Genomic DNA, 15637 nt, shown 5'->3' with positions numbered 1-15637 from the left:
GGGGGGGGCAGCGCCCCCTTGCCCCAACATAGCTCCGCCATTGAGGAGCGCCCACTCATCCGTCGGTGTGGGCCTCTACCCCAGGGATGGGCAGCTGAACATCAAGTGCATGCAACTGAAAATCTTGGGGAATCTATATCATTTACATCATGCATCTATAGGATCGGGGGGAAATACATCAAAGAATCTGCACTAGAATGCATCAGCAAGTTTGGAGATGAGTTTCAGTCTGTTTGCTTCTTGTCACATCCAGACATTTAGCCATTTAACTATGCCTAGACAGTTCAGACAACCAAATCCAGCAGGCCCAAGTAGTACAGATCTCAAAGAAAGTTTGTCATAATGGACGACGTGGATATGACCTGTACCGCTTGTGCTGGCACAAATGCAGTTCCCAAGAAAATTGTAAAATTAACTTGGAAAGTAACACCGTCACATCGTCGAGTAGTGGCAATGTGGGTATCCTTGGATAGGCCCTTCGGGCGACAAGTATAAACCGTTTTGGGACCGGAGGAGTTAAGTGAAAAGGGCCGGGGGTGATCATCGAGCCGATGGTGCAATTGGAGGCCATAGAAATGCAATAAACCCCTCAGGAAAACGGTGCATAGGCAACCTCTAGCAGCGACACGTAACATCTTTTGCTGCAACTGGCTATTGCCGGAACTCGAACCAACATTGTTTTGCTAGAACCAACCAGAGCGACAGCTATGTTTGCTGCATCCGGCCACAACAAATTTTTCAATAAGGAGTTGCAACCCAGGACAGTGGCGACGAGATGCTACAACCATGTACATCCAAGGCTACAACTGGCGACAAAAATGCTACATCCGTTCAACAAGAAGTTACAAATCCATGACGGCAGGCGGCTACCATGCTACAACCGCCGGGACAGCGAGATGCAGCGCGGGGCACGAGCCTCCGCTTCTACTAAGCCAACTAGCTGCAGCATGGGGTAGGGGGTGTGCTGCTGCTAAGTGGGACCCACCTGCTGGCCCCGTGTAACCATAGTAAGAGCGCAGGGTACCTGGCCCGCGCTACTACTATCAAGTTAGTTGTAGCGCGGGTTTTGTACCCCGTGTTGCTACTATGGCCAGCTCCAGTGGTACGGTGAGGACCACTTACGACATCGAAAGGCGGATCGATCGTGTAAGGGAAGGGATGTAATGGGTTTGGATCCGTGAAGAGAGGATGAAGAGATCCAGGCGGGACTTATTTAGTGTTGGGGATCTAAGCGCGCTAGGGTTGAGGATGAAGAGTAGCAGGCGGGTCGGATACAGATTTAGGGCTTGTCTGCAGGTGTGGGGGATATGAGATCGATTGATGCATCTGCACCTTTGTGTCACGTGCGCCATAGATCATCGTCGTCAACGAGCTTGGCGCGATCCATCCCCGTGCCAGCCTCCTGCTGCTGTGGAGGATTTTGGGGCTGTGCTAGGTGGCATCCGGTTGTAGAAGCCAAAAAATCATCCGCCTCTATAGCCGTCTGATACATGGGTGCGCGTGATCCTCCGATTTTCTAGCACACAGACTGCTCGTCATTTCCCTTTTCTATCTACTCCTACATGCGTGTGGCGGGTGACCCTCTCCACATCTTTTACAACAGCGGATCAATTGATGCCCCATCGCCCCCGCCGCCCATGCACACGCACACATACACACACACACATACCCACACGCATACACACACACACACACTACACACACATGTACGTACACACATACACACACACATATTTTTTTACTTATTTCTGTTTTCTATTGTTTAGATAAATTAATTGATATAACTAGTTTATTTTTAGAATGTTAGAATGTTAATGTTAGATGAATTAGAACTAGTTAATTTTAGTAAGAAAATTTAGGTATATGGGATTATTTGAACTAGTTGAATTAATAGAACTAGTTTATTTTTAGTAAGAAAATTTAGGTATATATATGAGATTATTTGAACTAGTTGAATTAATATAACTAGTTTATTTTGAGTAAGAAAATTTAGGTATATGAGATTATTTGAACTAGTTGAATTAATATAACTAGTTTATTTTTAGTAAGAAAATTTAGGTATATGAGATTATTTGAACTAGTTGAATTAATATAACTAGTTTATTTTTAGTAAATGATTAGTTGAACTAGTTGAATTAATAGAACTAATTTATTTTTAGTAAGAAAATTTAGGTATATGAGATTATTTGAACTAGTTGAATTAATATAACTAGTTTATTTTTAGTAAATACTTAGTTGAACTAGTGAATTAATAGAACTAGAGTAACGCATTAAGCAAGATGACATGATGTAGAGGGATAAACTCATGCAATATGATATAAACCCCATCTTTTTATCCTCGATGGCAACAATGCACTACGTGCCTTGCTGCCCCTGCTGTCACTGGGAAAGGACACCGCAAGATTGAACCCAAAGCTAAGCACTTCTCCCATTGCAAGAAAGATCAATCTAGTAGGCCAAACCAAACTGATAATTCGAAGAGACTTGCAAAGATAACCAATCATACATAAAAGAATTCAGAGGACATTCAAATATTTCTCATAGATAAACTTGATCATAAACCCACAATTCATCGGATCTCGACAAACACACCGCAAAAAGAGTTACATCGAATAGATCTCCAAGAAGAGGAAGGAGAACTTTGTATCAAGAATCAAAGAGAGAGAAGAAGCCATCTTGCTAATAACTATGGACCCGAAGGTCTGTGGTAAACTAATCACAACTCATCGGAGAGGCCTTGGAGATGATGTAGAGGCCCTCCATGGTCGATTCCCCCTCAGGAAGAGCGTCGGCGAAGGCTCCAAGATGGGATCTCGCGGATATAGAAGGTTGCGACGGTGGAAATAGTTTTTCGTGGTGCTCCTGGATGTTTACGAGGTCCGTGGATATATATAGGAGGAAGAAGTAGGTCGGTGGATGCTCGAGGGGCCCACGAAGGTGGGGGGCGCGCCCACCCTTAGAGGGCGCACCGGGCACCCTCGTGTCCGCCTCGTTCGCTTCTTGACGTCCACTCCAAGTCTCCTGGATTGCGTTTGTTCCAAAAATATCGCTCCCGAAGGTTTCATTCCATTTGCACTCCGTTTGATATTCCTTTCCTTCGAAACACTGAAATAGGCAAAAAAAAACAGCAATTCGGGCTGGGCCTCCGGGTAGTAGGTTAGTCCCAAAAATGATATAAAAGTGTAGAGTAAAGCCCATAAACATCCAAAACAGGTAATATAATAGCATGGAACAATCAAAAATTATAGATACGTTGGAGACGTATCAAGCATCCCCAAGCTTAATTCCTGCTCATCCTCAAGTAGGTAAATGATAAAAACAGAATTTTTGATGTGGAATTCTACCTAGCATAATTCTCAATGTAATTCTCTTTATTGTGGCATGATTGTTCAGATCCAAATGATTCAAGATAAAAGCTTATAAAACATAAAAAATAGTAATACTTGAAGCATAGTAACAAATAATCATGTCTTATCAAAATAGCATAGTGAAAGAAAGCTTATCCCTACAAAATCATATAGTTAGGCTATGCTTCATTTTCGTAACACAAAATACTCCCCTTATGCATAACCACGATGGCGAGCCGAGCAATTGGTTTATACTTTCTAACGCGCTTCAGCCTTTTCAACTCTTACGCAATACATGAGCGCAAGTCATGGACATAACACTATGTGTGGTATATGGTGGTGGTTATGAAGTACAAAGAGGAAGAAGATAGTCTCACATCAACTAGGCGTATCAACGGGCTATGGAGATGCCCATTAATAGATATCAATGTGAGTGAGTAGGGATTGCCATGCAAAGGATGCACTAGAGCTATAAATATATGAAAGCTCAACAAAAGAAACTAAGTGGGTGTGCATCCAACTTGCTTGCTCACGAAGACCTAGGGCGTTTTGAGGAAGCCCATCATTGGAATATACAAGCCAAGTTCTATAATCAAAAATTCCCACTAGTATATGAAAGTGACAACATAGGAGACTCTCTATCATGAAGATCATGGTGCTACTTTGAAGCACAAGTGTGGTAAAAGGATAGTAACATTGTCCCTTCTCTCTTTTTCTCTCATTTTTTTGGTGGGCTTCTTTGGCCTCTCTTTTTTGTATGGGCTTCTTTGGCCTCTTTTATTTTTATAAAGTCAGAGTCTCATCCCGACTTGTGGGGGAATCATAGTCTTCGTCATCCTTTCCTGACTTGAGACAATGCTTTAATAATGAAGATCATCACACTTTTATTGATTTACAACTCAAGAATTACAACTCAATACTTAAAACAAAATATGATTAAATGTGAATGCCTCCGGCGATGTACCGGGATATGCAATGAATCAAGAGTGACATGTATGAAAAATTATGAAGGTGGCTTTGCCACAAATACGATGTCAACTACATGATCATGCAAAGAGCAATATGACAATGATGGAGCGTGTCATAATAAACGAATGGTGGAAAGTTGCATGGCAATATATCTCGGAATGGCTATGGAAATGCCATACTAGGTAGGTATGGTGGCTGTTTTGAGTAAGGTAAATAATGGGTCCATGATACCGGCGAAAGTTGCGCGGTATAATAAAGGCTAGCAAAGTGGAGGGGTAAGTGTGCGTATATCCATGGACTCACATTAGTCATAAAGAACTCATATACTTATTGCAAAAATTTATTAGCCCTCGAAGTAAAGTAGTACTACGCATGCCCCTAGAGGGATAGATTGGTAGGAAAATACCACCGCTCGTCCCGGACTGCCACTCATAAGGAAAGCACTCAAAGAGCACCCCATGCTACAAATTTGTTACATAACTTTTACCATACGTGCATGCTACGGGACTTGCATGCCAACTTCAACACAAGTATTTCTCAGTTTCATAATTACCCAACTAGCATGACTCTAACATTACCACCTTTATATCTCAAAACAATTATCAAGCATCAAATTGATCATAGTTTTTAATGCACTTTATATGATAGTTTTTATTATACCCTACTTGGATGCTCATCATTCTAGGACCAAATTTATAACCATAGCAAAATACGATGCTGTTCTAAAAGACTCTCAAAATAATATAAGTGAAGCATGAGAGATCAATAATTTCTTCAAAATAAAGCCACCACCGTGCTCTAGAAATATAAGTGAAGCACATAGAGCAAAACTATCTAGCTCAAAAGATATAAGTGAAGCACATAGAGTATTCTAATAAATTCTAAATCATGTGGGTCTCTCCCAAAAGGTGTGTACATCAATGATGATTGTGGTGAACTAAAATTCAAAGACTCATATCATACAAGACGCTCCAAGCAAAACACATATCATGTGGTAAATAAAAATATAGCTCCAAGTAAAGTTACCGATAGATGAGGACGAAAGAGGGGACCCAAGCTTAGAATTTTTGTTGTCCTTGAATATCTTGAGGTTCCATGGGCATCCCCAAGCTTAGGATTTTGCCACTCCTTATTCCATAGTCCATCAAATCTTTACCCAAAACTTGAAAACTTCACAACACAAAACTCAACAGGAAATCTCATAAGCTCTGTTAGTGCAAGAAAGAAAAACCACCACATAAGGTACTGTAATGAACTCATTCTTTATTTATATTGGTGTCAAACCTACTACATTCCAACTTCTCTATGGTTCATACCCCCTGATACTAGCCATAGATTCATTAAAATAAGCAAACAACACACGAAAAACAGAATCTGTCAAAAACAGAACAGACTGTAGAAATCTGTAACTTTTGAATACTTATGGAACCTTAAAAATCCTACCAAAATAGGAAGTCCTAGGTAATTTGTCTGTTGATCTACAGCAAAAATAATCAATGCAAAATCACGTTTCTGTGATTTATTGATTTTTTTCTCGTGAGCACAAAGTGTCTGTTTTTCAGCAGAATCAAATTAACTTTCACCCAATGTTATCCTATAGGTTCTACTTGGCAAAAACACTAATTAAAACATAAAACCACATCTAACCAGAAGCTAGATTAATTATTTATTGAATAACATCAAGGAAAATATTGGGTTGTCTCCCAACAAGCGCTTTTCTTTAAAGCTTTTTTAGCTAGGCATTGAGATTTCCATGATGCTCACATGAAAGACAAGAATGAAGCATAAAGAGAGCATCATAAAACATGTGACAAAAACACTTAAGTCTAACATACTTCCTATGCATAGGTTTTTTATAAGTAAACAAATTATCAAGGCAAGCAAAAACTAGCATATGCAAGGAACAAGATGATAGCAATCTCAACATGAAGAGAGGTAATTTAGTAACATGAAAATTTCTACAACCATATTTTCCTCTCTCATAATAATTACATGTAGGATCATAAGCAAATTCAACAAAATAGATGTCACATAAAATATTTTCAACACAATCCACATGCATGCAAAGTTGACACTCTTCCAAAATAGTGGGATTATCATTAACTAAAGTCGTGACCTCTCCAAACCCACTTTTATCAAAAACTTCATAAGATTGAACATTATCCAAATATGTGGGATCTAAAGTTGACACTCTTCCAAACCCACTTTCAGTATTATTGCAAACATTATTACCAATCTCATATTCATCATGGGGCTTAAATAAAATTTCAAGATTATAAGAGAAATCACCCCAATCATGATCATTGCAACAAGTAGTGGACATAGCAGAACTAGCATCCCCAAGCTTAGGGTTTTGCATATATTAGCACAATTGACATCAAAAGAACTTATAGTAAAATCATTGCAATCATGCTTTTTATTCAAGGAGTTATCATGACTCTCTTCATAAATTTCTTCATCACAATTTTCAGATTCACAAATTTCAAGCAAAGCTTCATAAAGATAATCTAGTGCATAGAACTCACTAGCAATTGATTTATTATAATTGGATCTCTTAAAAAGATTAGCAAGCGGATGAGGATCCATTGATCTTAGGTTCTCTGATTAGCAATAAATAAACAACTATTCCAACCAAACGAGCAAACGAGCCAAGTAAGACATCAAAGCAAACGAAAAGACGAACAGAAGAAGGGTGAATAAAACGACAAGGGTGAAGTGGGGGAGAGGAAAACGAGAGGCAAATGGCAAATAATGTAATGCAAGGGAGATGAGTTTGTGATGGGTACTTAGTATGTCTTGACTTGAGCGAAGACCTCCCCGGAAACGGCGCCAGGAATCCTTCTTGCTACCTCTTGAGCATGTGTTGGATTTTCCCTTGAAGAGGGAAGGGTGACGCAGCAAAGTAGCGTAAGTATTTCCCTCAGTTTTGAGAACCAAGGTATCAATCCAGTAGGAGGCTCCTCAAAAGTCCCATGCACCCACACAAACAAACAAGAACCTCGCAACCAACGCGATAAGGGGTTGTCAATCCCTTCACGGTAACTTGCGAAAGTGAGATCTGATAGAGATAATATGACAAGATAAATATTTTTGGTATTTTTATGATATAGATTGGAAAATAAAAGATGCAAATAAAAGTAGCTAGAAAACTTAGTATGATAAAAGATAGACCCGGGGGCCATAGGTTTCACTAGTGGCTTCTCTCAAGATAGCATAAGTATTACGGTGGGTGAACAAATTTCTGTCGAGCAATTGATAGAAACGTGCATAGTTATGAGATTATCTAGGCATGATCATGTATATAGGCATCATGTCCGCAAAAAGTAGACCGAAACGATTCTGCATCTACTACTATTACTCCACACATCGACCGACTCCTGCCTGCATCTAGAGTATTAAGTTCATGAAGAACAGAGTAACGCATTAAGCAAGGTGACATGATGTAGAGGGATAAACTCATGCAATATGATATAAACCCCATCTTTTTATCATCGATGGCAACAATACAATACGTGTCTTGCTGCCCCTGCTGTCACTGGGAAAGGACACCGTAAGATTGAACCCAAAGCTAAGCACTTCTCCAATTGCAAGAAAGATCAATCTAGTAGGCCAAACCAAACTGATAATTCAAAGAGACTTGCAAAGATAACCAATCGTACATAAAAGAATTCAGAGGACATTCAAATATTTCTCATAGATAAACTTGATCATAAATCCACAATTCATCGGATCTCAACAAACACACCGCAAAGAGAGTTACATCGAATAGATCTCCAAGAAGAGGAAGGAGAACTTTGTATCAAGAATCAAAGAGAGAGAAGAAGCCATCTAGCTAATAACTATGGACTCGAAGGTCTGTGATAAACTACTCACAACTCATCAAAGAGGCCTTGGAGATGATGTCGAGGCCCTCCATGGTCAATTCCCCCTCCGGCAGAGCGCCCGAGAAGGCTCCAAGATGGGATCTCGCGGATATAGAAGGTTGCGGCGGTGGAAATAGTTTTTCATGGTGCTCCTGGATGTTTTCGAGGTCCGTGGATATAAATATCTATATATATCTATATATATATATATATATATATATATATATATATATATATATAGGAGGAAGAAGTAGGTCGGTAGACGCTCGAGGGGCCCACGAGGGTGGGGGGCGCACCCACCCTTACAGGGTGCGCCGAGCACCCTCGTGGCCACCTCGTTCGCTTCTTGACGTCCACTCCAAGTCTCCTGGATTGCGTTTGTTCCAAAAAGATCGCTCCCGAAGGTTTCATTCTGTTTGGACTTTGTTTGATATTCCTTTCCTTCGAAACACTGAAATAGGCAAAAAACAGCAATTCGGGCTGGGCCTCCGGTTAGTTGGTTAGTCCCAAAAATGATATAGAAGTGTAGAGTAAAGCCCATAAACATCCAAAACAGGTAATATAATAGCATGGAACAATAAAAAATTATAGATACATTGGAGACGTATCATCGGTTATTCCCGTGCTTGAGATATCAAGGCTAGTAAGATCCACTTGCCACTTAAGCCATGCAAGAAACATAGGCCCCCTGAGGCAAGATGCAAGATATGCTGTTTGCAGTCTAAATGGAGGAACCCATTGCCGTGAAGTTCAAACTTCCAAATCTGACCTGACGGCCAGGGGCGTAGCTTTCGATCTGCTCCAGACGGCCAAGCGAATTGGCCCGTAGTGCAAAGCCGCCGAATACGAAGATCTGTCCGGGGAGAGAGGTCTCACCCTGGACTGCGTCGTTGATGATGGTCGAAGAAGCCATCGAGCCTATCGGTGACGACACAGAGGAACTCTCAATGAAAGCACCAATGTCGGTGTCAAAACCGGCGGATCTCGGGTAGGGGGTCCCGAACTGTGTGTCTAGGCGGATGGTAACAGGAGACAAGGGACACGATGTTTTACCCAGGTTCGGGCCCTCTTGATGGAGGTAAAACCCTACGTCCTGCTTGATTAATATTGATGATGTGTGTTACAAGAGTGGATCTACCACGAGATCAAGGAGGCTAAACCCTAGAAGCTAGCCTATGGTATGATTGTTGTTCGTCCTATGGACTAAAGCCATACGGTTTATATAGACACCGGAGAGGGCTAGGGTTACACAGAGTCGGTTACAATGGTAGGAGATCTACATATCCGTATCGCCAAGCTTGCCTTCCACGCCAAGGAAAGTCCCATCCGGACACGGGACGAAGTCTTCAATCTTGTATCTTCATAGTCTTGGAGTCCGTCCGATCATGATAGTTCGTCTATCCGGACAACCCCTAGTCCGGAACTCCCTCACTTACCAACAGACGGTAAAGGAGACAACGCATCTCCACGACCAACACGATAAAAATCAATACCAATCCAAGTTCCATAATGTTCAAGCCTAATGGTCATTATATCACGAGGACGAACACCATAATCACTGACCAATCGTTCCCTGGAAGGACCATGGAATTTGCTCCTCTCCCGACCATGACTAAACAGAACCCCATACAAATAACCCTCACTGCACTTAAGAGCAAGATCAGTATCTTCGTCACTCCTCCTTATGGCTAAAGCCGTACACTCCTCGATATAACGAGCAAGATGAGCTCTAACACTGGATGGAACATACTGCACAACAAATCAAAACAAGGATCATAATCAAAATCTAAACAGCATGGACAACACCAAAAGAAATAAGCATGTGTGCAAAAACTTGAACAACAATAAAATGACTTTCTTACAACACGCCTCCAACAACGCCGATCTAGGACCACACTGAACCCATCTACAGAAGAATCAACAGAAGAACACGGGCCACCAGGCATACGGCAAAAAGGACAAGCCATAACTGCAAGGAACACAATGGTTATCAAGAACTAATCCCACAAAACCCAGTTGAAACTTGACATCTGATAGTGTTGGTAGTCCCCACCCGTAACTACCCCATAAATCTCCATATCCCAGAAATATAATGGGAACAAAAAGAGAAACGTGAAAGGGAAACAGGGAACCCACGAAGGCAACCAGTAGGGAACGATGATATCGCAAAGGGGGAAGCACACTCGACGCTAGAGAAGGACCGCCGTAAGAGTAGGCAACAAGCGCGGCGGCCGGAACAGCTGCCGTCGTAACCACGAGACAAGAGCAGCGGCGGCGACGGGCGGAAACGATGGCAAAGAAAGAACAGTGCACGACGAGGGTTCGCCCAGACCAGAGAGAAACAAATCTCAAAACAGATCAAAAGGTATTACAAACCATTAAAAGTATAAGGACTAAAGTGAAAAAAAGGAAAAACCACGAAGGGAAACCGGAAACCGGAAATCACAGGAGAAGCCGTTCGCGTGCCAAGTGTCACACGCGCAGCGCGTCAGAAAAGTCTCAGGACCGCTAAGCGCGTGACACTTGGCGCGCGGGGACCGCTCCCCGACTAATCGTTGCGGGGAGCGCTCCTCAATTAGTGATTTCGGTAATAATCAATGGGATTTGACCCAAAGGAATGCTTCGTTTGGGACTTTGCGAGGCCGGGGCCAAGGGAGGAGGGGTGTCGGTGTCAAAACCGGCGGATCTCGGGTAGGGGGTCCCGAACTGTTCGTCTAGGCGGATGGTAATAGAAGACAAGGGACACGATGTTTTACCCAGGTTCGGGCCCTCTTGATGGAGGTAAAACCCTACGTCCTGCTTGATTAATATTGATGATGTGTGTTACAAGAGTGGATCTACCACGAGATCAAGGAGGCTAAACCCTAGAAGCTAGCCTATGGTATGATTATTGTTCGTCCTATGGACTAAAGCCATCCGGTTTATATAGACACCGGAGAGGGCTAGGGTTACACAGAGTCAGTTACAATGGTAGGAGATCTACATATCCGTATCGCCAAGCTTGCCTTCCACGCCAAGGAAAGTCCCATCCGGACACGGGACGAAGTCTTCAATCTGCTATCTTCATAGTCTTGGAGTCAGGCCGATGATGATAGTTCGGCTCTCCGGACACCCCCTAGTCCGGAACTCCCTCAGTAGCCCCTGAACCAGGCTTCAATGACGATGAGTCCGGCGCGCATGTTGTCTTCGGCATTGCAAGGCGGGTTCCTCCTCCGAATAATTTATAGAAGATTGTGAACACCAGGATAGTGTCCGGCTCTGCAAAATAAATTCCACATACAACCGTAGAGAGAATAATATCACACAAGTTCAATCTGCGAACGTATTTTGTGGCGTAACGTCACACCACTACCAAGCCTTCAAATTGTTTTTATTGTTCCATCTCAGCGCGTTTAGCGAGGCGGTTTCCTTGGCACGTCTTGTCGAAGCAGAGATCGTGTTCCCCTTATTCTGGGATTCCCATCAATACGGACGTGGGTAAACCAACCGCGCCCGTTGCCACGCCCCCTCCATCGAAGGTGGGTTCCAAACGGTCACGGGGACGGCTCTTGGTATTCTCCCTCTTTATAATGAGACCAAGGCCCGTTCTTTTCCTTCAATTCTCTATCGAATCCGCCCCTCGCCCCGAGTTCCAACACCCAAGGCTCCATATTCGGGTGGCTTCGATCTTCGACAATGTCCCGACCTACGAGGCCGGTGGATGCCCTCCTCCGTCACGGAAGAGGACGTGCTAAAGCTAAGAGACGCCAGGTACTTAACCTACGAGATTTCGCATAGGCTGCCTGCCCGAGGGCAAGTTATTCCAACTCCCGAGCATGGCGAGAGCGTCGTGTTTGTGTCTCACGTCCGTCAGGGTTTAGGCTTCCCAACGGATCCCTTCGTGAGGGGGCTCATGTTTTATTATGGGCTGGAATTCCATGACTTCGCTCCGGAGTCTATCCTCCACATCTCATCATTCATTGTCGCCTGCGAAGCCTTCCTCCGCACTACCCCTCACTTCGGCTTGTGGCTCAAAACCTTCAATGTGGAGCCGAAGGTGATTGAGGGGCATCAGGCAGAGTGCGGAGGGGCGGTTATAAGCAAGAGGGCCGATGCTCCATGGCCCGAGGGCTCTTTTCAGGAGGAGCTCGGCCTATGGCAACAGGAGTGGTTCTATATCACCGCTCCCAGGGGCAGCAGGCAGAGGCTGCCGCCGTCTTCCGCTCGGGCCCTCCACAACGGCTGAAGTCATGGGTCAACAAGGGGCGTGACTGGGGGCCGTCCAAGGATGTTCCCCTGTTGCAGGACCGGATTCGATGCCTCCAAGAAAGGGAGATCAATCTGGCCGTAGTGGTACAGGTTATGTTGATCCGGCGCCTACTGCCCTACAAACGTCGCCCCCTCCGCTTGTGGGAATTTAATCCGGAGGGGCCACGAGCTCTTCAACACTTCATGGGTTTGACACCCGTGGAGATGTACAAACTATTCTTCGGATCGCAAAAGATGCGTCTGGAATTGACCGAGGATGCTGGCCTAAGCTGCAATCGCCTGGATATTCAAGTAAGTTGCCCTGTGTCCGGACACATCGCTCATTTATTTACTGTGGGTTTGCCTTTTAACCAGCTATCCCTTGGACAGGAGTGGATAGCGCAAGCAAAACTGATACGGTGTCCGGCCCCCCTCCCTGAGACCACACAGGTTCCCGTGTTAATCAAAATGTTAGAGGTTGCACCTTCAGAGGAGGGCGAAGAAGGGCACAGGGGATCTACCACCTCATCCACGGAGGCTTTCAGTAAGGGAGGAATCGAGAGTCCCTCCTTCCAAGGGGAGAAGAGGACCGCTTCCGAAGACCCGGAGGCCAAGGCCTCAAAGCGGGGAAAGAAATCTGTACCGGAAGGTCCTGTGCCGGGAAGAGCCCCGGCCGTATTGTCTCCTCGAAGGGATCAGCCCTCTAGCGAGCCGTAAGTAAAAAGGGGGAATTTTGTAATAGTGGACATCCCTGTTTAATTTCTAAGGGTAACCAAAGTTTTTACCTTGTAGTTCGGATCTCAGCCCATCTCAGCACAACTCATCTTTGGGAGACCTTCGTCCGGAGATGATGGAGAGCGAAACGCCTCCATCTGCCGCCCCATCGTGCGAGGCGGACGACCCTGAGGCGTCGCCACGGAGGGTCTTCCCGAGTCCGGCGGGGCCAGAGAGTTCGGCACCCATTGGAGTACGGCCGGTGGAGTTGCAGTATTTGCTTAAGAGGGCGTCCATCTCAGAAGATCACTGCAGATTAATGGGTATGGTGATTGAGAGGATCTCGTCCGCCGAAAGCGGGTTGTGTGAGGCCGTCGGAAGTTTGCTGACGGGATTTGAGGTACGCAAAAAATGACATACCTTTTGACAGTTTTGCACATTAAGTGCGCCCTGTATAGATAGTAGCCCCTGAGACTTAGTATGCTGTCGGAAGCGGCAGCGTGCCGAGGATCATAATCTTAGTTATATAATATCGCCTTTCCTATGCAGGTGGCGGAACGTTCGATGGCCAGCCGGACTGATGGAGTTGCCGAGCTTAAGAAGCAACTCGACGTTGCGGATGCGGACATCTCGCTGGTCAATAAACGACTCGATGAGTCACAAGGTACGTGGTTGCTCTACGGTCGCCTAGTAAGGGAGCTGACGCCCATTCCTTACAATTTGTATGCCTGATGCAGATAGTGCTGCTGCTGTGGAAGGCCTTCAAGCAGAACTTGCTTGGGCCAAGGAGCAAGCCAGAAAAAGCGAGGCGGCTGCCTCGAAGGCAGCGGAAGAGCTAGAAGCCGAGAAGGCTGCTCACTGCCGAAGCAGGGAGGAGATGGCCGGTATGGCCACGAAATTAAAAGTTGCTACCGACCGCCTAGAGGTTCTTGAAGGAGAACACCGAGCGGAGCAAGAGGACCTGAAGAAGGCCGACGCCGAAGCCAAGGATGCCCGTACTGCAATGCGGGCTATGAAGGAGGAACTACGTCAGGTCGGAGACATTGTGGCTGGAAAGCCCTTTATGCTACATAGGAAGTTCACGGATCCGAAGTATGCTCAACTGGGCCGATTGTACGGTGCGGAGGATCCTTATCTGGACTTGGCGGCGAGTGCGGCGGACGCAGTCGTGCACTTTCGAAGCCAGGAGGATCATGAAATGGAAGAGCTTTTCTGGTCTCAATTCCATAGACCGGAGCGTCCACTTCCGTTGAGTGATCAACTGGTTGAGTGGGCTGAGCTGAATAGATTGTCCGGACTTGCCATGACGGATGTGGTCGCTCATCTGTGGCCGAAAAGGCCTAAGCCGAAGAGTTATTTTGGCTTGTTGCAGCAATTCCTTGGGGCGATGCCGCGTATTGGGGCGATGAAGCGGTCGGCATGCATAGAAGGTGCACGGATGGCCCTCGCCCATGGTAAGACATACTGGGCGGAGATGGATGCCACCGTTGTTGCATCCCGGGGTTCGGACAAAAGCCGATTCCCCACCGAGCACTATTTTGAGGAAGTCCTGCAGGGCGCTCGTATAATAGAGGCACGGTGCTCGAAAGATGTTATGTTTCAATGACATGTATGATTTCTGAGATGATGTTTATAATGCAATAACTTTTTTATACTTGTTGCTCAAGTATTGAACTATCTCCTGTGCGGCCATATATGTATGAATAACCTGAAAGTTGCAGTCTTTGGCTTCAGCCCCCACGCACATGGTGCAGGGGTGTTTGCAAAAAGAAAAGCGCTTTTTCACACTTAATCCAACGTCTTGGTCCTTTTAGGGAGGTGATAGCGTAGCAAACTAGGCAACCGGACTATAATGCTTTATTAATTTCACTTAGCCATAGGAGCTCGAATGTGGGGCTACTATATAGCCCCTAGCGGCACCGCTCCTCTCTGAACTTCGGGGCGCGTATGTGCCTGACTGGGAAGCGGTCCTTCGTCAAAGCGGAGGAATTCTAAACATTCCAATGGTCAATCGAGTGGTTGACCAGTCTCTCGCTATATCATGACAGTCAGTTTTTGCCTTTCTCTATTGAGGTGCTCGCCCGGCCGAACCGGGGCAGAATCGCAGTAGTTCTCCTGGTGCCGCGTTAGCCGATGATACGGAACGTAAGGCAGCAAAACACAGGAGCCGGGCAAACCCAACATTTGACCAAAGACATGATTCGGAGCTGATGCATATAAGGCCTAACTCGAGACGCCGAACACTCCCTGAGGTGTTCGGTCTTTATGATATCGGGCAGAACAATGCCCTAAGCTCCTAGTGTCCAGGTTCAGGCGGGAACTTCTGACGCGGCCGATGCCAAAACGCCAGCCTCCTCCTCGGTTATGGTAAGAAACCAGGGGATGTGTATCAACAAGAGAAAGTAAGAAAGGTTGACGCAGGGTCTGAATCTGAAGAGAATCCTGGCAACGGGTCCCTGCTGCACGTCTGCGCCTGTGTCTTCATTGTGCTGTATCCTGGACGGGTGTAGCACATGC

Source organism: Triticum dicoccoides, chromosome 5B (genome assembly GCF_002162155.2).
Source record: "Triticum dicoccoides isolate Atlit2015 ecotype Zavitan chromosome 5B, WEW_v2.0, whole genome shotgun sequence".
Lineage (NCBI taxonomy): Eukaryota > Viridiplantae > Streptophyta > Magnoliopsida > Poales > Poaceae > Triticum > Triticum dicoccoides.
Note: the sequence above shows the minus strand (reverse complement) of the source record.